Raw genomic sequence first — 26,816 nt, forward strand, 5'->3', positions numbered from 1 at the left:
AAAAGCCCTCGTAATTGCTTTGGGAGATCATCAATTAGCTGGTCAATCAGCATTGATTTATACTAGCTTTGAAAAACGAATTTAGTGAAAGGTTACTCATGTTTGATGATTTCAGAAATGTTACAACTTGTACTTTCAGCTGATCTCATGGCAAGAAATTGGTCAGATTTCAAGTCGGGATCAAAAACGTGTTTACCGTGAGTTTATTTACACAGTAAACAAGAATCGATCGGGCCGCTCCACATCAAACCAAGCATATTTCGTTTTTGCAGAGTAACGAAAAACCTCTCTCTTGCTCTTTCCCTTTATCTTCAGGAAGGACTCTGTTGTGTGGGTCGCAAGGCCATGTGTAGGAGGCGTTTTCTCTTGGCTGCCAAAAGATGCTTCATACACCACCTGCAGTGTATTTAATGAAAGCACAATCACACATAATTGGCAAAAATTGTCTGGCGCTCTGTGGATTCAGCTGGAGCAACTGTGCTGTTGACTGCCCTGCACATACACATACCCATCATCACAAATAAAAACAAACGATTCATTGCGTTACCTTCACGGCCAGCCTTTCCTCTGGCTCTGTTTTTACATTTTTTAGAGCTGAAGCCATACAAACAGCAAACCTAAAGAGTACTTTTAAAACGCCTAAGTATTATTACGTTAACAATAAAGTGACATCTGCAAACAGATTGCACTAGACCTGATGCTATTTGGGACACTGTATGTATTCACTGCTTATTTCGCAGCCAATATTCCAGGCCATTTGAATGTAGAGGTACTGAACCATCTCAAAGTGTGGGTTATTATCAGCCATTTGTGCATTAATAAACAGAAACCTTTTACAGGAAACCTGTCAAATAAGGATGGATGAGTATGAGTGTAGGATTGCTTTCTGATTATTTCACCATGTAATGGTTAATGAACCGTGGCGGGCAGTTGTGGCGGGAGAGTGTTTCGGCAAATATTGTTTGCAAACAAAGCAACGGAGGCGGCGTATTTAGTGTTTGCCGGTGCCATAGCGACTGAAAGCAAAGTCAACACATCTTCCTCTAATGCAGCATTTCTAATAGTCATACAGATAACATACAACTGCATTTCAGGGGTAACGTGATGGGATTCAGGCATGAAGTATATTTTCGGATTACTTTTCAATGTTATTGCTTCAAGTCAAGTTAAATCTCTTCAAGATAATAGAAAACAGGGAATGTTCTCTGCGCTGTAGTTAGTGCTAGCTCATAAACTTGTCCATTCACGCTCATCTCCCTCCAGTCACAAATAGATTCTCTCTGTGATGCACACCTCTGGTGCTCTCAAGAGCCTCCTCATTGAATTACTGAATAGATTCATTCAGCCTTTCCTGTTTCTTCTCTCTCATTGTTGTCTGTTCTTTGTTGTTAGAGGATGTGTAGCTTTGAATGCTAGCTTCTCTGACAGGTAAAAATGTATGTAAAGAATTGTTTGAGGGTATTTTCAGTCTAAATAGATTGATACTCCAGGTAGTAAGGCCTGCATGATATTGAAAAAAACAATATGTATTTTTTGTTATGAAAAAAATCCTAATTTTGGAGGGGACTCATTGTGGAGTCTGAACCATCCTATTAGTGTTAGACAATTTGAGAAAAAATTGTTCACATTAATGTTCTAGTGGTAACCTGTTCTTACTATTAACTAGTTGCTTATTAGAATGCCTATTTATAACATATTGACTGTTTATTAGTACTTATAAAGCCATACCCATTTTCTGCATGACCATATTTTACATCCCTAATCTACCCAATACCTAAACTTAAAAATTAGCTTAGGGTTTATAAGCAGAAAATTAGGAGTAATTTTTAATAGCGTGAATTGCATGCTTTATAACCTTAAAACTAACTGAAACCTTAGTAATCCTGAATTGAAGAGAACAAAATGTCTTTCCATTTTTCCATCGATAACATTGCCATTGCCATAGGATTATTATGATTATTAATAAATACAAAGATTAAACGTCTATTGCAATAATACTCTTATTGTGAATAAAACAGAACAGCTTGATTTACAGTAAATGAGCCAATGCGAGATGATGAAACACTGGCAGCACATTTAAAAACCCTAACATAAGTTTCTACAATAGCAGTATGTTGTCTTTGCCAAGCCTACATACAGTAATTGTTGTGTGCATATGAAAACTGGCAGTGATATTCTGCTTTGTCAGACAACCTCTATCTCTCTATTTCTTCCTCTCAGTCTCTCTCTTTAAAGGCTCTTTTAATTTGTCAGCTCCATTGCTTTGCATTTAAAGCTCCCGTTCATCTCCTCAGGAGTAATTGGAAAAGTTGATACAACCCATATCAGTCCAGCTGACCCAACAGCAAAAGCTGTTTCTTAATGTATGTCGGTAACAGTAACAAAGAAATAGAGAAAGAGAGAGAAGGTTGGTTCATTGCTGCCGGTGACAGGAGCTGATTATGTGCTCCACTAATCAACAGCTCAGAATGAACCAGCAGGAGGTTACGGCACACACACATACTGCAAATGATCATTCACATTTTTATGCTATCGTGTGCTGAAACAATGCATTTGTTCTATATAATAATGTGCATAATTGGTTGTCTTTTTCTTAACAGCCCTTCAAAAGAATCTGGCTGCCTCTGCCCTTTTTAAAAGAACAGTTCTGCTGTTCTGTCCTTTCATTATTTCATAGTACATGATGAACTCTGGCATATTTGACTCTTAACTAGTAAAAGGAAACCATCAGTCATTTAAGATATATTTCTGTCTGCCTGTCTCTTTACTTTTCTGTCTTTCACTTCCTACTTCTTTTTTGTCTTAAGGGCATTTTATACCGTGCATGGTAGGCAGTAAAGTGTTTTTTTTTTTTTTTAGATATATTTTTTAGCTTTCCGAATATATAATGTTGGACATAAAATAATACCCACTACTGCATGCTCAACAAAAGCATGGTGCATTTATGAATGGGGTGAATATTATATTCCAGTGCTTTGCATCTAAATTGTTTTCAGTATATTCAAGCATTCTATACATTTTTGTATAAATGTAAAAATTTAGTTGAATAATTTGTACAAATTTGTAATTTACTTTTTAAAAGAAGCATATATTTGAATGGATTCAAATGCATTATCATTTATACGAAGTGAGCTAATGATTATCTTAATATTTATGTTCAGAATTATAAAATGACAGTGATTTGCAGGATAAAAATAAACCATGCACACGATTTATTTTTGTTCTCTCGATTTGGTAAATTGTGTGCACGATTTACTAATTCATTTATTATTTAGATAATTTATAAATCGAGGGAAAACACTTGCTTGCTCAATTTAATCAGTTTTTTTCCTACATATCCTGTGCAAGGCTCTGTATAAAATAATAATGCACCATTATTTTTAGACTTGCATCGTGCTTGTAAAGCAGCTGATTGATTTAATTATTTGTCATAAAATATGTTATTTTTTCCATAAAAGGCTAAGCACAAACAAAAATCAGCCTAAATAAATTTGATTGGGAAAAAGACCAGATACTAATCATTTTTTAAGGTTTATATAACTCAGGAAAATCAGCAAAAGCAATGTTTGACAACAAAAAATGTATATAGTGAATAAGCAATGGAAAAGCAATGGAAAATATATATATAACCTTTAAATGTCTTCTTTTTTAATCTTTCCACATGCACAATGAATCAGGATTTTTGAGCACAAGCATGGCAACCAGTGTTGCATTCATTGCCGCCTCCGTTCTGCCGCCTCTGTCCCATTGAAAATGAACCGAAAACCCTTTGTAACAGTGTACTGTGTAAAATGGCCTTACAAATCCTTCCTTTTTCTTCTTCTTTGGTGTGTGTCTTAATACTCTGCTTTTGCTGACCATTGCAACATGTTTTCTAATCTTACCCCACCCATGCACGCGCGCACACACACACACACACACACACACACACACACAAACCTCTGTCACTTCCTATCTGCTAGATTGGCCAGTAGATCAATAATACAGTAGCCAAGATGTTCAGACTTTCGAATATATCAGTGGACAGCCGAAGGTCACGCTGTAGGGTTTAGTCACATGACTCAATCTTGTGCTGTCTGCCCTATTACTTCACACAATGTCACAGATGTCACTCTCCCGCATGCAGCAGAGGAGCCTTGAAGGGAAGAGAGAGAATCAAGACAGGTGGAGAGGTGGTTGAGAGAGATGCTGTGAAGGAGTGTGGTGACAGCAGAAATCGGCGAGAAAGAGAGAGGAGGAAGAAACGAGCAAGGTTGAGAACACAGTCTGCCATCAGCAAATCTAAATGTGTGAATGCATTATTGATGCTGTGAGTCTCTGAGTTTCACTCACAATCGGGGCAACAGCTGTCGGGAGCTCCTCTGCTGAGATGCCGTCTAACTCCATCAGATCACGGCACCGGCGAACATTATCGCTCGAACCCTGTGCCTGTTACGCTGGCTGCTGTACATCAAGCCAGCAGGGATTTATAGTGTCTTTTAAATTAAAGGGTCCAGACTAAACAAAAAGCAGTCGAATGCTGAAGATGTCTGGAGCTGGTGATTATACCAGGCCAGGAATTTTCAGTTTACAGCTTGCAACAGAGAATAACAAGAAGGAAAGAGGACTTTAATTACAGTGCCTTCACAAAGTATTTACCTCCTTGAATTTTAATTCTGCTAAACGTCCCGTTAAACATTCTTTCCATAAACAATCCATATAATCCTTGAGTGAAAGGTAGTAATATATAATTGTTTAACTATTAAGGAAAATATATTTGAATTTAGTTTATTTTGTATAGTTTCCTACTTTAATTTTATGTGTGATTAATTACTATTAAATATTTCGCCACGTATATTCCCATAACCCCATGTATATGAACTTATTAAACATCGCTGTATTTTATATTTCTTTTTGTATCAAAGTAATAATGTACTCGAAGCTGTGCATTACAGTGTTTTTAGCAAGGCCAAGGATGACTGCTTTAACAACACCCTTTTATTAGTGTAAAATCAATATAATGCATGACTTCCCATGGGTTGTTGCTTTAATACGCTTTGATGTGAAATGTCACACACCCTATGAGTTAAAGTTAAACACATGCCTATAACATTACCAGTTACAGCTGCTAAATGAAGAACTGAGGTAAATAAACTAACGATGAACTCTGCACAGACACCCAACCTCCATGTTGTGTTTGCCATCTATTATTAAGACTAGGCTTCTGATGAAAGAGCCGTTTACCTCCGAACAGAACAGAAGCGTGCAGAATAAATGATGAAATTGAGCTTTACCACCTTGTTTGTACTTGGATCTACCAGGCGATTCCTGACCAGCATTTCAGTCGTGTTTACAGATGTCTCCCTTAAATTATTTACAATGGATTATTTGTTAGCTACGTGCACGAAATGCTCCGAAACCACGGAGAGATGCTCATTTTGCATAAACCGAGAGCAGAGGTTGCCTGTTTCCAAAAAAATGATGCTCTTCCCCGAGCCAGGCCTGGAGAACAATGCCATCATAAAACAGGTCATTAGGTCATTGTAGTCCTTCCAATGTGCAATCAGAGTTCACTCTGGCATTTTTAGCTTCAGAGAAACCTATATGCAGACTTTTGAAGACCAAAGGGGTTTTGATGATCAATAATTTAAACAAAAGCTTTTAGTCGAACACAATGCGGTGGAGAATTCTGCTCCAAATATGCACTTCTTCTATTCCAAGGGCCGCACTAGCACAATTGCGCACACAGAGGGTTCATGTATTTGCTGAGCCATGCTTAATTAGAACACAGCCTCTGGAGAGCAGGGCAGAAGATAGACAGGGCTCTGGGGACGAGGACTCAACTCTGCCCCTTGTGACAGGGTTTCCCACTCCAGACTGACTGTCGCCATGGCAAGGGTTGCCTTGGTGCTGTCGCCCGTGGATTCTGTGTGGACAGGAGTGGGAGAGTGACATAGACAGGAAGTGATGGTTTTGGATGGGGAGGCTTCAGATGTCATAACACACAAACAGACAGTGACACGCTCGCACGCCCACACACGTGCAGCAGAGTTATCGGGGGTGAAGAGATTATTTCCTATTCCAGCACATCAGATTTTTCCTCTCCGTAGGGGTTTTCCATCTTCCCCGGAGTCCTTGTGGGTGTGATATAGTTTATGCTTTAGAACAGGATTTATAGCTATGTATTTATGTATGAGGAGCTGTATATTTGAGGAGTGCAAAAATTGGTTACAGATGGAATATATTAGATTTTTTTATTGATGCTGTGTGTGGGTCACAGAATTCTGTGGGATTTGAGGGCAAGGAATATATAAAGGTATTGATTTTAGCATACATCAGTTGTAAAGTTGAAAAGTTGTTTTTATGACAGATATTAAATGACCTTTTCGTTTAATCACGAAAGTTTTTTTTACTTAATCTTATACTTTGTTCAATTAGTTGTCAGAGCAATATTTTTTGTTTGATTTTGTTTCAGTTTTGTTTTGGTTTTATTTGCTATTATTTTATTTTTAAGAGTTGAATTATTGAAAAAAATCACAAATTATAAATGTTAAGGGTTTTTTGTTGGCTTTCGTTTTAGTAAATTAGTATTTGTCATTAGTATTTAGGTTTACTTTTTTTTTGAGTTTCAGTTTAAATAATTGTCACACACCATATTAATCTATTTTTTTGCCAAGGCTTTATTTATTGTTATTGTTTATAAAGTTAACGTTCTAATCAGATGCAACGTTCATGTTTGATTATGTCAGATTTATTTAATGAATAAAAATGACTTCTTTGAGTTTTAATCACTTAAAGTAATAAGGAACAGTTGTATTTCTGCTTTCAGGATGTGTGTGGACATTTATCTTTTCAATCTGACCTACGGTGACCCCAATTATGTCACATATGTGGTGCAGGAAAGCTGTAACAGGGGTCAGACTTGATTAGCTGCCTTCTGAAGATGTATAGGTTGGTATTAGTGTGGGCTGATGGTGACCAATATTACTTTGTGTGTGTGTGTGTGTCTGGTTGCAGTTGGATAATCTGGACGAGCAAGCAGCTCAGATCAGGAGAGAACTGGATGGGCGTCTGCAGATGGCTGATCAGATTGCCCGGGTAAGTCTCATCATTTGATCACTTACACGTGGACGGAGATGCTCCGGACATGCAGTAAGCAGAACTGGCATCAATTCCATTGCAACTCAGCCAATTCAGTTTATGCACCCACATTCATTTTATAATTTAAAACCAACTAGAATTTTGCCAAGTAGGACTTGTTCCATAATGAAAACCTTTTGGGTCAACTTGACATTTTGCATTATGTTCAGTTAAGCCGTCTTCCATACAAGCTGACAAAAAAAGCTGATTTTTAACAATCAGTGATATTTTCAAATTGTTAAATGGAATAATGAAAAATATTAGAATTTTCTCATTTGCCATTTCTTAAAAAAACACAGGCCGGCAAATTCCCCAAGTTTGTGTCGAAGGAGATGGAGGCTATGTATATCGAGGAGCTGAAGAGCTCAGTGAACCAGCTGATGGCTAACCTGGAGAGCATGCCGGTTTCAAAGGGAGGAGAGTTCAAACTGCAGAAGCTAAAGAGGGGGCATAACACCTCCATCATTGATATGGGACAGGAAGATGAAAACCAGCTGTCCAAGTCTGATGTTGTGCTGTCTTTCACACTTGAGGTAAGGACTGTTCTAGCCTTCAGGCAGTAGTTTAGTTTTGTGCTCAAGGCCAGGGTTCACATAGTATGACTTTTCTTTGGGCCCAGGGGAGAGAGGGTGATTTTTAGTTGTGGCCCTGCTAAAGTATTCCATACATTTGACTTTCTTTGGTGAAGGTTTGTGACATCTCTGTCTTACTGTGACATTCTTGATGTTTTGCACACAATTCATTATTAAGTGTTAAAAAAAATAACCAAACTTGAGACATAATGTCAGATGCTGAGATGTCAGTGTTGGGAGTAGTTCACTAAAAACGCTACACTTTCAGAAAATGTACTCACCCTCAGGCCATTTAAGATGTAGTTGTTATGCGTTTTTTTGTTTGTTTTTGTAATCAGAACAGATTTTGAGAAATTTAACATTACATCACTTGCTCACCAACAAATCTTCTGCAGTGAATGGGTGTCATTAGAATGAGAGTCCATACATCTGATAAAAACAATATAATAATATACAATTAATTCACACCCAGTCCATCAATTATTTTTATTTTTTTTTACAAACACACAGCTATTCATATCATAAGATGTTAACTGATGGACTAGAGTCATGTGGATTAATGTGATGTGTTTTTTTATCAACTGTTTAGACACTGTTTAGGCACCCATTTGCAGATGATCCACTCGTGAGCAAGTGATGTAATCCTTAGTTTTTCCCAATCTGTTTTGATGATCAGACAAACTCTTCTAAAATCTGAACTGATTGTTGAACTGATAAAATGTGCTGATTTGAACATAACTTTGTAAAAATCGTCTGTAGCGTGTTGCATAGTTGAAAAAAGTGCAGCAATTTCAAATAACGCTTACTACCACACTTGTAAATATCTTTTGGGAGTCTAAGGGTTTGCCTCTCATCATTTCGAATTAATAGACAGTCCTCAGTTTTGATAGAGAATTTAAATGAGGAGTAATGATAAATTTAGCAACATTAGCAGCTGCAGTGTTAGTTTAACACATGCGTCTATGAGATTTTAATCTTTACTTAGTTTCCAGCCCTTGCTATCGCATAAATTATAGATAGACTGCAGACAGAAAGAGCTGCAGCATATTAAAAAAATGTTATACTGCATTTTTGATAAATGATTCCTGAGAATATCAATGCCTCTGAGAAATCTCTTCTCTCAAGTCTCAGGTTTTGCTATAATTATACTATCTTGAGCTCACTCGTTTTCAGGGCAGTTGATTATAACGTGGCATGGCTTTAGTAGTCACAGAGGCTGACAGAGCAGTGTTTTATGGATTTGATAGCTTGACTTCTGTCTTTGGAGTCTATTTTGTTTTAGGCAGCTACGAGCTGCCGGATTTTATAGGTGCTCTGGGTGTGTGGATTGATTTTTGCTCCAGACGTAAACAGCGCTTATTCAATGAGTGTCAAGAACAAGAAAGTTGAATACTAATAAATGTTGATAATGTGGTCAAGAAGTTGAGTGGATCCTGATTGGCTGCTAATGAAATAAGAGCTTTTAAAACAGCATCCAAGGAATGTGTAATTGTTTATGTGAGCATCACAAAACCTGAATATAAAATGCAAGCAAATGTTTCTTTTGTGTAGGTGGTGATTATGGAAGTTCAGGGTTGAAGTCGCTGGCTTCCAACCGCATTGTGTACTGCACAATGGAGGTGGAAGGTGGAGAGAAGCTACAGACGGACCAGGCTGAGGCCTCCAAACCCACGTAGGCCACTTTCTTTTTCTCTTTATCAAAATGAATGTCCATTCAAAGGTTTGGTGAGATTTTTGCCCCATATGCTCACCAAGGCTGCATTTACGTATTTAAAAATATAGTAAAAACAGCAATACTGATTGAAGTTTTTACAAATCAAATTTAATTATACAAATTCATTCTATTGTAATATATTTTAAACCATTGTTTCAGCAGCCAGAAGTAAAAAAACTGCATTTATTCAAAATTTTTATATTTTGTGATGTCTTAACTCTCACTTTTGATTAATTACTTAAACCCTTACAGAACAAAAGTTTTAGTTTCTTTCAAAAAACAAATTTTAGTTGTTCCAAACTTTTGAATAGTAGTGTATATTAATATGAATTAATTTTTGTTTACATAATATGTGTGTGTACTATGTATATTTATTATGTATATATAAAGACACACACATAGCTACAGTATATATTTTGAAAATATTTACATGTATATATTTTTGTAGTTATATTGTTCCATTTTCTATCATATATAAATATATTTAATATGTAAACATATTTCTTTTAAACATATAAATGCGTGCATTTGTATTTATATATACATAATAAATATACACATTACATATATTATGTAAAGAAATTTTTTTGTTAAATTACTATTAATCTGTTGACAACACTAGAATACTTTAAAATATGTTGTGTATAAATTTGTATACAAATAATAATCTTAACAAATGCTTCTTTTACCAAATTTTTACTTAAAATATATATTATCAGTCAATAAAATCAATAATTTTATTGCTAATAATAAGCCACATTTTAGTTACAAGCTCTGATTTCCTATGGACTGGTAGACTTTCCCTAAAATTAGACATGTTACGGCGATACAATATACAATCTTCCCCATTCTCAGCATTACATTCATAAAATGGGGCATTTTTCTACCGGCAGTGCAGTTTCAGGTGCTGTGTCCTCCAACTAGAACTCTCTTATTTGGCCAGAGGCAGTTACTCAAGGGATGAGCACATGACACGGTGCTATTTTTGGGCCCTACGTTCCATCATTGGATCAGATGCCAATTTATAACGAGCTAAAGAGCGAGAGGGAGCACGGTAGAGCAAGAGAGAGCGAGAAAGAATCAGAGAATATGAGACACAGCCTCCATGTCCCCTCAGAAAAGTAATCAGCTGTGGAGAAACTGATTAGGAGTGCGTATCCCAGCGGAGGGGGAGAAGGGAAGGAGAGAGAGAGACTGAGAGCCTCCAGCGCTCCTGAAGAATAATGACGTCACGTGAGAATTAGCATTTAGATTCTATCTTCACACACACATACCTTAAGGTGTGTGTGTGTGTGTGTGTGTGAGAGAGAGAGAGAGAGAGAGAGAGAGAGTCTGCACATACACACTATGTAGCATCTGCTTCATATACAAGGTCACCTTTTGCCCCACAAATGAGGAAAACCTACAATGAAGCATAGTCTTCAAGGACATTTTCTTCCCCGTTTTATACCTTTCTCCTGTCTATGGTTTCATTCTAGGACTGGGCGGTATAGCAAAAAAATCTATATAACCCCAACCCAAAAATATAAAGAAATAAATCAAATCTCAGTGTTTTTTGACAGTGTAAATCTTGAACATGTTTCCTACATTGATTTTTTACTATATGTGATCACAATAAAGGGTTATTGATTTTGCACCAGTGCCTATAAATGGTAATGGATAGAACATTAATAAATACCTATTGCAATATTATTTCAGTTTTATAAATTAGACCTTTTTAACACTTTTTAAATTATTTTTCTTTTTTATTATTTGAAAAATACCTTTTGCCAACCATTTTTTGTTACTCAAGTTCTAATCTATAAGACGCTATAAATAAAAGATTTTTATAATGCTTTGTACAATAACAATTGTTTCAAAAAATCATTACAATATTTCACTGGAAAATAACAGATTTAGTTATGCAAATCCAAATTGTGCTATAAAGCAGCTATAGCAAGACGATAGTGTTATTTTTCAGCTCCAGTCGGTTGTGCAAAGTGTATTCTTTGTAATGAAGTTCAGTGAAAAAGCAGCTTTACTGATCAGTTTAATGTTGATTCAGTTCAATTTAATAACAGTGTCGTTGCAATGAACACATCATAAATTCACAGTATTGTTACTTTTTACGTCACCGGCAAAATTGTACTTATCGTGAATATTCAGTATATCGCCAAGCTCTACTTCCTTTCCCATATCAAAGCTCCCCTGCTCCTCTTTATTCTCTATCCATGATTCTGTTCCATTCTTTTCTTCTTTTTGAGACTTAAATTTTGCTTCCCGCTCTCTCTTTTTCTTCTTTCAACTGTAAAGCACTTAGCTCTTATAAAAGCCTTATGATTATGAGTCATAGAACTCAGTCTATATTCATGTATTCATGCTGTCACTGGCGGTTGGAAACAGAGAGAATTGGCTCATTTTGGCAAAGCATAACAGCGCTAATGGACACACAAGAATGTGTCACATCAAACAGACATGCTGAAGGAGAGAGATTTAAGAGGAGGACGAGATAGCGAAAGCGACAGCAGAATCGACGAGAAAAGGCAATTTGACATTCAGATGTACTTAGAAAAGCGTATTCAAGTCAGCTGCTCAAGAATAAACATATCTTGCACCGTCCCAAAGGCTCCTTCACACATACACACACGGTTCAGCCATGCATGGCCTGGTGCAGTGTCAGCAACCTCGCTGACACTCGCCGTTAGCACCGTTAGAATGCTAACCCCTAGAAACCATACATGCGCTCAACCAGAGATCTTTCTTTCATTAACATAAGACGTTTGCTGTTACTTGCAATTTATAAGTGCAAAAGCTTCTCTACTAACCACCTGCCCACCAGAAACAGAATTCAGAATAGCATTCCAACGACTTTAAATGTAGTCAGTGCAATGGCTCTTTTCTTTTTGCAGTAAATGATGATTGCGCCTCATTCATGTGTCTGCAGAATGTTAAAAATTGCATCAGCATAGATTTTTGAATTTATTTGCATCATTAGTACAGTCATTTCCATAGTTCTTTAAGCCCATCTTTTGTAACAGCAAGGCTGTGGAAATCATCAGAGGGTGCAATCCATTACTCCTGAATTCCTCCCTTTGCGTTATAAAGTAATTAATATCTATTGTAGGCCCTTGGAAAAATATAGTTGCAAACATTTGGCCGGCAAATTTCCTCAAGCTCACATTTTCACGTGCAAATGACCACATATTAATCCCACGCTTGTTGCAAATAAGAGTTTTTGCTAATAGACCCGATCCGTTCTCAACTGCCTAGCCGTTATGTTTATCGCCCCCTGGTGTTCATCAAACAAATTGACGGCTCTTTTCACCCGTCGCTCAATCTGCATTTGTCACTTCTCCAAGTGATAAATCACACTTCCCACCACACACATAGCAGATTTTTTCCCGTTTGCGCTAGCTTTCTCTTTTTGCCCTCTTTTCCATTCCACCTCTTTTTCGCTCTCCCCCTTTTTCTTACTGTCTCATTTGACTGCTGCCGCTGAAACGTGCAGCCTGTTTCCACGGCAGCAGATCATGTCACGTGTTCCGGTTTTACTAGGCCAACTCTACCCCTCACCCTGTGTGAGTGTGCAGGAGAGAGTGTATCTGTGATCTCCTAGGTGTACGTTTCTATATTGTTGCATCATACTGTGCTGAGATTTTGTGCATTTATTATTTATATTATCAATACTGATTGTTTAAAGCACGGCTGTGAGTTATAGTCTTTTCTCACTCTTGCTGAGGCTCACTAGAGTTTGTTCGCCTGTACACAAGTTTAAGCACAAAGAAATGAAGAAATACACTGTTATTACATTTCTCCGTTTATGGAGGCTTTACGCAACATACATATAGATTAGTGGCTATAAAGAGGAGGAAAGCATAGTGGGACTGTAACAGCAGTGTTTACTTTAAGAAATTAAAGGATGCAGTGCTTCCACAGGAAAAAAAAGGATGGAAAGTACACAGAGCTTAAAAATAATAATTGACACTAGCAGATGAGGTTTATGCTGAGGTTTCTTTTGCTTTATTGCCATGCTAAAGAGTAGCACAAATTTGACTGTAAATTGGGGAAATCTGCGAAAATTGTATAAATTAAGCTAAAAAATAAAGAAAGCTCATTTTTCTTTAGTGAATTGGATGTGGAATAAATAAAAAGTTAGTTAATATGCTTCATGTTTACTAATGTTAAAACTCTATCCAGTATGTATAATTTATCTTACTCATCAGAACAAATTTTGGAAAAATATTGCTTTCAGAATAAGAGTCCAAACAGCTGATAAAAAGTAATTCAGTTAGTGAAGTGAAAATCCTTTTGTTTAAGTGTTTGCACTTTTCCTCAGGTCCGCTACACAACGCTGGACTGCAGAAATTCAAGGGTGCAGAAAGAGTATATAATGGTGGACTGTGAATGTGCACTTCCGAAATCTTCTTTAGGTTACTTATTTATTTATTTTCCAAATGTCAGACTTGTCCGTTGTGTCAGACAATCTAGTACCAGTAATCACCAGAGAATATCCTCTGCTCAAAGCGTTTATGTACAAAAACATCAGACGATACACTTCACCCGCTGGTCTGTCTCTCGTGCACTTGACATTCAGTATGAGATTTTTATGACCTTATCAAATGATTTGTTAGCGAACAATTTCATCAGCCCTGCCGTGTAGCCGAATAGGACTGTGGAGATTGTTTTCCTCGCTGATCAAAGTAATACAATGAAAACAAGGGTGGCGAGATGTCCCTGTGCGCAGCGGTTACGCGGTGATAAAGTAATGAAGAGTGGCCAAGTGTCAAGGAGATCTATGATACCTGGAGAAAGCCATATGTTAGCATGCCTATGCATTTAAAAAGGGGGTTGTTCGGCAGGCAACAAGAGCTCCTTGAAGTAACACCTCAGTGGTTGTGCTGTTTGTGGTTGAAAATTAAGAAAGTGAGTGTAGAATGTAAACAGAAACCTTAAAACAAGCACATTAATGGAGTTTGTGTGTATGTGTGTTCTCAGTTGGGGAACTCAAGGAGACTTCACCACCACACACCCTCTGCCAGCGGTCAAAGTGAAGCTCTTCACAGAGAGCACAGGGTCTTGGCCCTGGAGGACAAGGAGCTGGGCCGGGTAACTCTCAATCCTTTTTTCTTTCTTGTGGCTTTGGACATCAGTCGTTCTGTTTGGTTTTTTGGAGTTTGAAGAATATTTGAGGTTGTTATGGTGTTGTAGAAGTGATGTCTTACTTTATAATTCTCCTTTTGCCTCATTCTCCTGCTGATTGATGCCTGAGGCTAAAAAAAGAAAATCTCCAGCACTGAAAATCCCTGTAAAGAAACAAGAAGCAGATCAAATCCCTGTTCTGTTTTCACAGTGAATATTTGTTTTTCTTTTAGAGGTTATATTCCCAAAGAACAAAACTGACTTCCTTTTAACAAGTTAGAATTTTAATTGAATTGATCACCCCAATCTAGATTCTGATTTCTTGTATTTTTTTTTTTGTTAACTTTTACAGTTCGTTAATTTTCGTTTCTTTATTAATTAGGCTACGATAGGTACTCAACACAGGCATCGTATAATATAATTTTACCATAAAGAATCACAAATGTCAATATTATTTTAGATAATTTGATACAATATAAGTCATATCAAATTTTAATTGAATTGTTATATAATATATTGAGTAAATTTTATTGCATGGGAACTGGTGTCTTCTACCATGATCCAAAAAATTTATAATAAAAATATGAGGAGACATATAATACAATTCAAAAGGTTGGGGTTAGTAAGAATTTCTTAATAAATATTATTCACATTTAGCATGTATGCATTAAATTGTGATATTATATACATTTATTTTAAATGAAGCATGTTCTTTTAAACATTCTATTTATAGTAAAATATTTTATCATGGTTTCCACCAAAATATTAAGTTGCATTAATATTAAGTGCATAATCATGTTTCAGCAGCATTTTAGAATGATTTCTCGTAAATCATGTGACACTGAAGACTGGGTTAATAGCTACTGAAAATTAATCTTTAATCAAATAAATACAGCCCTGGGGCCTCATTTATAATCATTGCATATTCACAAAACCAACCCTGAAAGAGACGCACCCCACTTCCTGTGCAAAAAGTGGGATTTATCAAACAAACTTGTGCACCTGCACACATACTCTTTTCTTAAACTTTTTTCCTGGAGTAATATGAATGAATGAAGTAAAACTGTGATTTTAAACTCTGTTTTCATGTCAATATACAGTAAACATTAAAATGAAATATTCAAATCTCAAGAAGATAAGCACAGAATTTACATGAAGTCATTACGCAGAAGTTACACCAAAATTATATGAATTTAGACATTTGCGGTGGGTTAGCTCATGAGAAAATATTTTTTAGCGACAGCAATGATCAGTGATGCTCACTTCAATATTTTGGAGGGCGCTTATGGATTCAGTCGTCGAACAGTCCATTATCTGGATTGAATAAGTCTAATGATAAAAGCACAGAGGCGTTGATGTTGTGTGAAGGAATCTCTAAAACATTATAAAAAATACTGCTATATAAAGGATAGGCTACAACTTGAAGAAAATTTACACATTTTCTTTTATAAATACTTAAAAAGTGATGCAGCCAAAAAATTTTATTCTGCAAAAAAAATATAAGCCTATCTGTTTCTGTTAAAAAAAACTGAAAATTGCTTAAAACAACTGAAATATTATTTGGCCTTTGAAAGAATGAGATTAACTATTTATGTTAACTATTTCAACAGTTTTTGTTTTATTTTATTTTATCTTGATATATTTATTCTGATACATAACAAGGATATTGGATGATTTTTAGCAATAAAAAAGGAATTTATGGTACAAATAGCATTTAGACTCCATATCTCCTATTTCCTTGATGTCTTGTATCTTTTTGACGATGTTAAACATAGTGTCACGTGGATATGAATATGCATGGAAATGATATGCAAAAGGGGTTATGCATAGTAAAACCAGGCGTTGTAAACTACATTTCTGAGAGAGTCGGGGTGTAAACATACACACGGTTTTTACCTGACTGGGATTATAAAGGGATTTCTGTGCAGGTTCTGGTGTGCACATGGTTTTAAAGTAAATCTAAAAATGTTTGGGCATACGTAAAAATCTAGCTTTTGAGCATACAGACATTTTTAAGATGAAATCTATAAGATTATAATTGATGTCCCTAGTGATCACTAGAGACTTCTTTTAAAAATATGACCATAAACTTTAAACAGTAATCTGTGTTGTTGTATATATTATTATTAAAACCTAAACCTAAACCTTCTTTTTACATGTACATTCTTTATTCCAAATTGCATTTCTCCATCTTGTTAGTAACCATGAATTGGAATATGAAAAACATTCTACACTCAAGGATCTCTAATTCTGACATTGTTAACATGCTTTTTTGACCTTGACAGATTCTGAATTGCCACAGGGTTTAAAAAAAGTGTCTCGATTAAGGTAAAAGTAGACAGGCATCTCTAAACATTTAAATCTAGCTAAGAAATAGATTATCAGAGAGAGAAAAGAGAGAATAAAAAGCACAGAAGAGAATACGAGAGAAACTGGCTCTTCTCTGATAAGATGCCAAAAGAAGAGCTGTACAGTCTAACTCTCAGTACACAGCCACATGAGCCAAAATTAATTGAATGTGTAGAATTTCTGAAACCGCTGACTGGCAAAGTAATATGTCATTATCAGCTCACACCCAGACTCAGGGATATTTTCCCACACCCACACAACCTGTTTATCCTTTTACTGAATGCTTCATGTGTGAAAATGTCTTAGAGTTTCTAGGGCTATAGGATTACATGTTAAAGAGATAGCTCGCCAAAAATGGAAGTTGTGTCCTGAAAGAAGGTCATACGGGTTTGAAACAACATTTGAATGAGTAAATAATCACATAAATTGAGGATGTGCTGTGATGGTGATAGCTTTGTTTTCTGATCAGATGGACTTATAATCATGATTCCCTCATGTTGAATGATTAGGTGGTTCTTCACCCAACTCCAAATAGCCCAAAGCAGGCAGAGCTCCACAAGATGACTGTGACCAAGGCCTGCCCTGATCAAGATCTGAAGATCAAACTTGCCGTGCGCATGGACAAACCTCAGAACATGAAGGCTTGTGGGTAAGGGATTTTGTGGGTCTTCGGTTCATTTGGAGATTGTATTTCAAAACAGTATCCAGACATAAAATCTTTTATTTCATGACAATGAAAAACGATGTACTTTATTGTTCTCTACCATTTGGGCTGAGAAAGATCTTTAAAAAATGCATTTCTCTTATGTCTCTTATGCTTACCAAGGTTGCATTTATTTGAAAAAATATATAATAAAATATTGTAAAATAAATACTTAAATGTTATTCCAATTTAAAATTTCTATTTTAATATATTTTAAAATGTGATTTATTCCTGTGGTGAAAAAGCTGGATTTTCAGCAGGCATAATTGCAGTCTTTATCATAATTTACACAATCTTTCAGAAATCGATCACAATGCTGTATGGTGCATTTCTTATTATTGTCAGTATTAAATTAAACAATTATGGCAGTATTGCTAAACAGTATTGCTGTTGTGAATGTATATTTTCATGATTATTTTATTAATTGAATGTTCAAAAGAACTTTTGTCCTTTACTGCCACTTTTGAAAATTGGAATTCATCCTTGCTGAAAAATAAAAAAAACGTAATAAACCCAATTATTTGAACGGTGATATATGAGACTATGATTATGTAAAATATTGTGATTTTTCTTTTTATTTTCCTTTCCTTAGGTATTTATGGGCTGTTGGCAAAAATGTTTGGAAACGCTGGAAGAAGCGCTTCTTTGTCTTGGTCCAGGTATATCCTTTAATATATTTAAAATGAGTGAATGAGAAATATAAAGAATGCAACAAAGGTCATCAGTTCACTTTAAGTAGTTCATATGACACATATTTAACCCAGAGAATCTAATGGGCTACATATGGCATATTAATAATTTTAATACAATTTTTGTTTCTCTTTCTCCTACAGGTGAGTCAGTATACCTTTGCGGTTTGCAGCTATCGAGAGAAGAAGTCAGAACCACAGGAACTGCTGCAGTTAGATGGCTATACTGTGGACTACACTGACCCACAGCCAGGTAATACTCCCATGGTCAAAGATTACTCCAGACTTTCATAAAACTATTCTTACTTTTTTGTTGTCAGACATTAATGAAACATGTCCATAGTTCATGTAATAAACTACATCTTTGTTTTTTTCTCTGTAATGCAGCAAAAATGCATTTAGGTGTATCCAGCAAAGGTAACTTGTTTTATTTCTGTGTGTACAGGTCTGGATGGAGGCCGGGCTTTCTTCAATGCAGTGAAGGAGGGTGACACTGTGATCTTTGCCAGTGATGATGAACAAGACCGCATCCTATGGGTGCAGGCCATGTATCGAGCTACTGGCCAATCACACAAACCCGTCCCACCCACCCAGGTCCAGAAACTGAATTCTAAGGGCGGAGCTGCGGCACAGATGGATGCCCCATCTCTCAGTTCTGTAAGTAAACATACCAGTAAAGCATTTCAACACAATGTCAGTCAGGGCAAAAATTGATTGAAGCTGAGATGGCGAGTAAATTAATATATAGTAAGGGTCGTTAATATAATATAGGCCCCACAACCACTCACATAAAGTAGCAGTTTTCCCTGTGACAGTGCGTAATTTCGGTTCAAAGTATAGTATATAGCACAGACTAATAATGAATAAAATAATTTAGGTTGTTTTCAGGTTGAATTAGTAACTTAATATGTCATAGTAACGTTACCTTGCACTCTCAGCATACTGCACAAGTAGCAGGAAAAGGTAAGATCGAGTGGTAAAATATGTTTATTTTAATGTCCATGTTTTTGTTACTGACTCCTGATTAATGTTTAAGGCTTTTCAGCTAATTTAAAATAGCTTAAAAATTCTAAGCGGTCAGCCAATCCCAGCTTCTGTCTGTAAAGGTATAGTTAACCCAAAAATGAACATTATCTTTTACTCACCCTCATGTTGTTTCAAAATCATACAAGTTACTTTATTCTGTAAAACACATACATTTTGCATTTATATGTCTTCAGAGGACATGAAATCTGCCCATTGTTCATTTGAATGAAATGCAGTATTCACATTGTGTCCTTTTGTGTTCCACAGAACAAAGTAAATTCTGGGGGTTTGGAATAACATGAGAATCAATAAATAAATAACGACAGAATTTTCATTTTTTGGGTGAACCGTTGCTTTAAAACTTAAAAAGCACATTTTATTGAATTAGAATTCTCCTAAACGTTCTCACTAACAATTTAAACACCTGTTAAAGTAAAAAAAGTACTTCAGACTAATATCAAATCACATTAAAGTATCCAAATAATAATAGATCCTGCTATTCAGAACCTTGTCTTTTGGTGTGCATCTACTTCAGCATCTGTCCATAGCAATGTCTTATATCACAAAATGTCTCTATCAAAGGGAATTGATAAACTGTTTAATTAAATATATCTCACGTTTTAACCACATATACAAAATCTAAAGGTAGAGGTTCTGTGTTGTTTTTCCATTGATTTATTTGTCCTGTTTGTGAATGTTTCTTGTGGTCAGATGATTCCCTCACAAGTTCAGATGCCATTCAATTTTCTCACTATAAGACAGACCCTCTCCCTTCTGAAACATTATTACACTGTGTAAATGTTTCACCCTCCACCTTAACACACCCCAGGTGGTCTTGAATGGCAAAGAGTAGTGGAATATAAACCATGCAATGCACACACCCACGAGCAAACATCTCTTTGCTGCAGAAGGTTTTCGCAGATTCTAGAATACTATGAAGGTTCTGATAACAGCATTTAATATATCAAATATACATTAATTATTCAGAGTCATTACAAAGTATCATTACACACAATGATCTAAGTTGATATTTAAAGGGCGGTGCAACCCCTGAGTATTTTTGCTTTGGTAACACTTTACTATATGGTTCACTTTGGAAACATTATTTTCTTGGATATTAATATTGGTAAGATATTGTTAATGTATAAATACATGCGAATATATAAATAATTAATGTTTATTCATAATACTAATGTTAATTCACACAACCGTTAAAATGTATTTGTATGTATATGTTATACTATTTTATGTCGTGTTAGCTATTTTAAACTTATAGAACTTTATTGCAAGGTGTTACCATTTTTTTGCACTTTGAAAGCTGTGATATTCTGAGGTAGGCTGACAGATTATTTTTATAGCTTGCAACTTTAAATGGTTACTGGATTTATTCTCTGAGCAGTTTTTGCTCACTTGTTTATTGGATACAGTACTTCATAGAATCAATTTAGAGGCTGATACTGGCATCAAATACACATTTGACCAGCATTCAAATATATGTCTGAAGGTAAGTGTATTTGCCAGTACAGTGTTAGTAAATGTTTCAGTGATTTAGATTGTATCAGTGTTTGGCAATACAGTGCACCTGTGAGAATCCTGTCAAAATCAGCTGCAGCAGAGCACAACGTAATACACTAAAATATAGTCTTTCTTTCTTTCTTTCTTTCTTTCACTACTCAATCTGACCACCCACCAGTTCGAACTGCACTATCACGTTGAACACAGGTCGTTGTATTTTACGTTGTGTTTTTTCTTTGTTCATGCTTTGCTTGTACCCTTCTTTAGTCCTGCAGCTGTAGTGGAGTCAGGTTTTCGTGTCTGCTTTTTCCTTCAGCCTTGTTGCTAGTCTTTATGTTATTCTGGTTTGTCCCTTCTTACCCCTGCTGTCTTCTAGCTGGACTCAAGGGTAAGTGCTAACCTGTTAGCTAGCACCAGTCAGATAATCCTAAAACCATTATCTGACCAATGCAACGTGCTCTCTTTATCCTTTTTCTCTCGTTCTTTTACTCCTCCTTTCAAATCTCACTCCTCATGCCTTAGACCAAAGTAGATGATTTTACTTTGCTGCTTGAACTTTTTGATGATGGTTAAAACTACAAACTTTCATTATTCTTGCCAGTTTAGGTTGCATGTAAAATAGTGCGTTTTGTACTTATCATTTAGCTAAGTTAATATGGTTTATGATTTATTTGCATAATTGCCTTCTCTACATAAACATCATTGGCATCACAAGACCCCTCAGAGTAAAGTGGAAGAGGGTTTGTCTCTGCCTCTATTGGTTATCGACTATTTGGTGGCATTTAAATAAGGGATTCTGAGATTTTTAGAGTTTATTGTCCACCTTAACTGACAGTTTTGTTTTTGCATTCATGATAAGTAACTACGCCTAAATTTAGCATTTTGACAATCAGTTCTGTCTACAGTAACTGCTGCAGTGTAAGCATTGTGCATTTTCGACTGCTTGACTTTACTCTTGAGGGTTCATTTGCCTTTCAACTGATTCTTTATTTTTCAACTTGAGCTTCATAAGAGTTGGCAAATATGTAAGTGGAGTATTCTGAATGCCAATGTGTAGGAGCAGGCACTGCCATCCCTCCTCACCGAGAAATACTCCTAATTATCTTTCGTCCGTGGAAATGGGCCTCTTTGAAGTAGTCCCTAAACCCAATGTAGAACTTAGCAAAGATATAGCTCATTATTTGCACCTGTGTGTTTGCCCTTATACTGCTTGAGTAGGTGAGCATTTTGATGTCATGTTATCCATTCAGATGCTGATGGAAAGACAAGTTCATTTTCTTCCTCTTTTGATTATCCTCCATTCTTTACAGAGAATGAATTAATTACTTTGTAGCCTCTGTTGGCTTCCTGCTAAAGCCGTGTATCTGCACTAGAACCGTAATGCTAGCCTGTTGGCACGCCACTGAAGTGGCTTGCTTGTCAGTGTGCTCAGCAACCCTTATGAACACACTGAAAATTCTCCAGTATTGTCAACTTGCAAATGCTAAGAGAAAATACTGGAATGCTAATGGATAGGCAAGCGGAAAATGTTACTGCAATTTTTTCTTCCTCTTTCCTTTTCTTGCATGACATTGGAAAGCACAGTGGAGTGTCTCACTGTGTTCCTGCATGTAAAAACATCCATTTTCAACAAAATATCATATATAATCATTAAAAATAATTTTATCATTTATAGTAGTAAAATAATAATAATGATGATGGTTCCTAGCTTATTAGCATCCCCATAGGTCCTAGCCTTATTTGAATGCAGCACAACGGTTTGTGCATAAGCCGATTCAAAACTGTGTGGAATGTAGAAGTACATTATTTTAATTAATGTATAATTATGAAATGTAAAAATGCAAATGAATAAGGCTAATAAATCCTTAAATCCCATAGGTTTACCCTGTAATTAGGACGTCTTTTTATTATTTCTTCCCTACAGTTTCATGGTTTACATAACTCATACAGTCTGTTATGTACTTTTACACTTCCTTTCCTCATTTCTCTATCATCCTGAGTTGCTTAGTTATAGGGCTTCTTTGCCATTCCTTCTGATGTTTATCTTTTCTCAACTCATTCATTTGTCCGTGTCTATCCTCTATCTAGCTCATTTCCTCAGTGACTTCTTCATTCCTACAATCCCGTGTCTTTTCCTGTGCCTCTATTCTTTCTTTTTTGTCTTCTCTTTTAGTTTAGTCTACGTTGTTCTAATCGTAGCAATGCTTTACTCAGCCGAAGGATAACATAAAGATAACTAATTAGGCAGATCCGGATAGTATTTATTTGTCCTGCACTAGATTAAGCACTTTATTTTTAGCCATATGTCTTCACAAAAAAGGTGTGAGATCATTGTTGTTATCTAGACACACACCCTAATCATTGTGTAACACGATGCACATTCTTTCTTCACATTTTCTCTCATTAGAGCACGCTCATCACTGAACAGATTTAGATTCTATCATTCTGTTGCTAATAAAGTAATTCATCAAGGGGCCAGTTTTTTATAAATAACTTTTCTCATACTGTTTTCTCCAATAAATATACGCATAGGACTTTAGAAAATTGCATAGACTATTAAGCTGATTTTGATTCCATTTAGCATAACACTGAGCATATTAAAAAGCCCATGAAATTGTTTTGTAGCTTTTATGTCATTTCTGTTGGCATTTACCCCACTGTTCAAAAGTTTGGGGTATGTAGTTTTTTTTAATAAAAAATAGTAACAACATTTTGATATTACAGAAGATACCTATTTTAAATTAATTCTGTTGTTTTTAACCTTCTATTCATCAAGGAAACACTGAAAAAAATTTAAGAAAAAATCAGAATATGAGAATGTTTTCTAAAAGATCATATTACACTAAAGACTGGAGGATGCCATGACAGTAATAAATGACATTTGTAAATGGTTATTTTAAATTGTTACAATTTTCACAATATTGCTGTTTTTATTTATATGTAGTTTCACATTTCAAAAAATATTAACTTACCCCCAAACTTTTAAGTGATACTTTATATGCTAGGAAATGAAAAAATCACTTGTTTAGTTCTTTTCACAGAAAACAGACCAAACATATGCTGTAATCCACATATTTTATTTTATTGTAATCAAATCTTTGGAATGAAAAAAGAAAACTGCCAAGCCATTTCATGGGTCTTTCAGTATTCTCTTAAAGATAACTTTTGAGTATACTTTTAGAGCCTTAGTCGTTGCAGATGCACTATTAAATTGCAGTAGAAAATTCCATGTTTGTTAATTAAATCAAAAATGGCTAACTTATTGCCCTGATTTCTTTTATGGCATTTTTTGAGCACACAATCCATCTTCTCTCTGAAATGAGTGACATTAACCAATTGCGAATGGCAGAATCTATTGTAAAGAAAGAAAATACATGAAAATTCATCATTTGAATTGCGCCACTTCTCAAAGCCATCGGTGGCTTTTTGTGTTGAAAAGCTTTTGATTGAGAGAACAGGAAGAGACCACACCCAGATCAGCTCATGCATGCACGCCCAGACTGAATGTGAGCTGAGGGTCATCACTCAGTTCCACATTTGCTAGGTCCGATTGAACTCTGCTTGACTTTTTGCTGCAAGTTGACAATGTGAAAGCTCAATGTCCTTGATTTGCCATAGAATACTCATTCTAGGTGTTTAGTTTTGTGGTGGGAGGAGAACAAATCATTCTCCTTGCTGTTTGCTAATTTCCTCTTCCTTGAACCCACCCCTCTCCTTCCTCCCATGAATGGCTGGAATAGATGCTGACAGGGCACAGAAGCACGGCATGGATGAGTTTATCTCAGCTAACCCATGTAGCTTTGATCATGCCTCGTTGTTTGAGATGGTGCAGAGGCTCACGTTGGACCACAGGCTAAATGACAACTTTGCGTGTTTGGTAAGTGTTTTTTTCCTGATTTCAACACAAAGCAACTATATGCAACATTTCCAAACTGTCTACCCATTTGTTGGAATTGTAGGGATGGTTTAGCCCAGGTCAGGTGTTTGTTCTGATGAATATTGCGCTGAACGGAGTGAGAGGATGCCACAGACATCTGTGTTATTATCTTGGCGACCTTCTGAGAGGGCAGATGCCGGGCACATGATCGACCCAACGCTGCTGCACTACAGCTTCGCTTTTGTGCCTCCCATGTTCATGGTAACAGGTACAGGCTTGCATATGGATGCACCGCATTACATTGGATTTTAGATGTTGGGAAATACATGGATCATGGAAGCAAGAACCAGGGTGAGAAACCAAGTGCTTTTCGCAAGTCATCAGCATATTTTTGCATTTTTGATTTAGCTGCCATTATATTTTTTCCCCTGTGAATGTTCTTTATAATTTTGCCAAATTTTGTTGTGTCTTTGTTCTCAATCATTTTTTTCATTTCTTTCCACTTTCCAAAACCTCAGAGTATTCTTTCAGCCACTACACTTTCCATTCTCCTTTTTTGTTATTTCACTTTCCAAATCTCATTGTGTTGCTCATTCATTACATGTTCCTGATAGTCAGAGGGGTCTGAGTTACAGGGGCTGGGTCAAAGTCAGGAGGGAAAAAGGAGTCTAAAAAAAAAAAGAGGAAATGTAAAACACAGTTGGCCCCCTGAAAGAACAAGGTAAGAGGGCTTGTCAAGATATATCTTCATATCAACAGTATCTTAATCTACACTGTACAGTAGCTGCAAATGTAAATCACACAGACTGAAAAAGGTTAAACAGCTTAGCTTTTGTTTCATTCTTGTTCCAAAAGCTCTGACTACAAAAGTTTTTTTTTTACTGGGTACAGTAAAGTTGCATTATTCTACTTACTTTTCATCCAATAAACAAATGTGAAATTAAATGTAAAAGCATTAATACATTTATTTCATCAGACCCAAAAAGCTTGTTTATTTCACAGCAATATTACAGACAGATTCACTGCGCTGATCAAAAATGTTCATTAATGATTTATTTGAGTATTTTTAAGTGAAACAGTAAGCACTTCTCAGAATAGGAGAAAGATGCATAAACTCCAGCTAAAAAACAAACAAAACTATAAATATCTTTTCTTATGTTTTGGGGTAAAGTCAGTACGATGTTGCATGATATATTTCCTCTCACAATAAGACCAAGATCCTGTAAGAAAATAAGTTGGATCATCTTTAAATTCATTGAATTCAAGCCTGTTTGCACTTGTACAGCATGTTTAGTTTAGGCTTTCTTCCCACTGACTTGTTGGAAAGTATATTTATTATTGTGCTGCAACTGAGTGTGTATTAAATATATTTTAATGCAATATGATGCCTATGGAGCATTGTAACACCCATAGCTGTAAATAAAAAAATGGGTTGGAAACAAAGTGCCCCAAGAGTATCACAACAGGGTCCCATCTGCTGGGTACAAATACATTTATAGCCAGTGTATTAGATTTAAGAAAGCCAGACATTGCTTCTGGTTAGATGTTCTTTCTGAACTCAATGTGCCAGGACTGTGTTTTATTGTTACAAGTTATATACTGCATACTGAAATGTTAATGTGGTTTGATTAGCTTTCCTGAAAATATACAGGACTTTAAAAGCAATTATGTAGTATCATAATTAGTTGTTGTAATAATAAATACGCCAGTTCAAGAGTTCTTTTTGATTTTTATCACTTTCCTCTTGAATCTTCTTGACAAATTGATCTTTCTTCCTAACTACAATTTGCAAAATAATGGCATGTTTTGTTTGTAAAATAGGCCTGATGGTCTTGGAACAGTAACGTGGAGGAAAAAGAACGCTTTGAGGAAATCAAAGAGCGATTACGTCATTCCTTCTGAGAATCAGATTACAACCTTTAGGTGAGTGTGTACATGCAAGACTTTTATTGAACATTTCACAAGCAGAAAGACTATGTACATCAGTGGTTCTTCTGGTTTTTATATTGGACATCGAGTGACAATTCAACACTCGTAAAATTTTTAGTCTACAGAACTAGACAAAAATGTCCTTTAAAATCATATAGTAAAAATTCATGACCGTGGACTGCATAGGTTTAACAATGTGCAAAAT

The 26,816-nt window shown here is 35.9% G+C and overlaps 1 long non-coding RNA gene and 1 pseudogene across 2 annotated transcripts; both read left to right on the forward strand.

The window, feature by feature from the left end:
• Positions 1–18,903, forward strand: part of LOC122346367 — a 45,914-nt pseudogene extending 27,011 nt beyond the window's left edge.
• Position 18,904: 1 nt separating this feature from the next.
• Positions 18,905–24,797, forward strand: LOC122346368. 2 transcript variants are annotated; one of them, XR_006251124.1, is made up of 4 exons: positions 18,905–18,921; positions 21,182–21,193; positions 24,546–24,682; positions 24,765–24,797. It is a non-coding gene; the product is annotated as an uncharacterized LOC122346368 (long non-coding RNA). The 2 variants fall into 2 exon arrangements; XR_006251125.1 differs by lacking the exon at positions 21,182–21,193.
• Positions 24,798–26,816: the final 2,019 nt, after the last annotated feature.

This window comes from Puntigrus tetrazona, chromosome 6 (assembly GCF_018831695.1).
Source record: "Puntigrus tetrazona isolate hp1 chromosome 6, ASM1883169v1, whole genome shotgun sequence".
In the NCBI taxonomy this organism is placed as follows: Eukaryota; Metazoa; Chordata; class Actinopteri; order Cypriniformes; family Cyprinidae; genus Puntigrus; species Puntigrus tetrazona.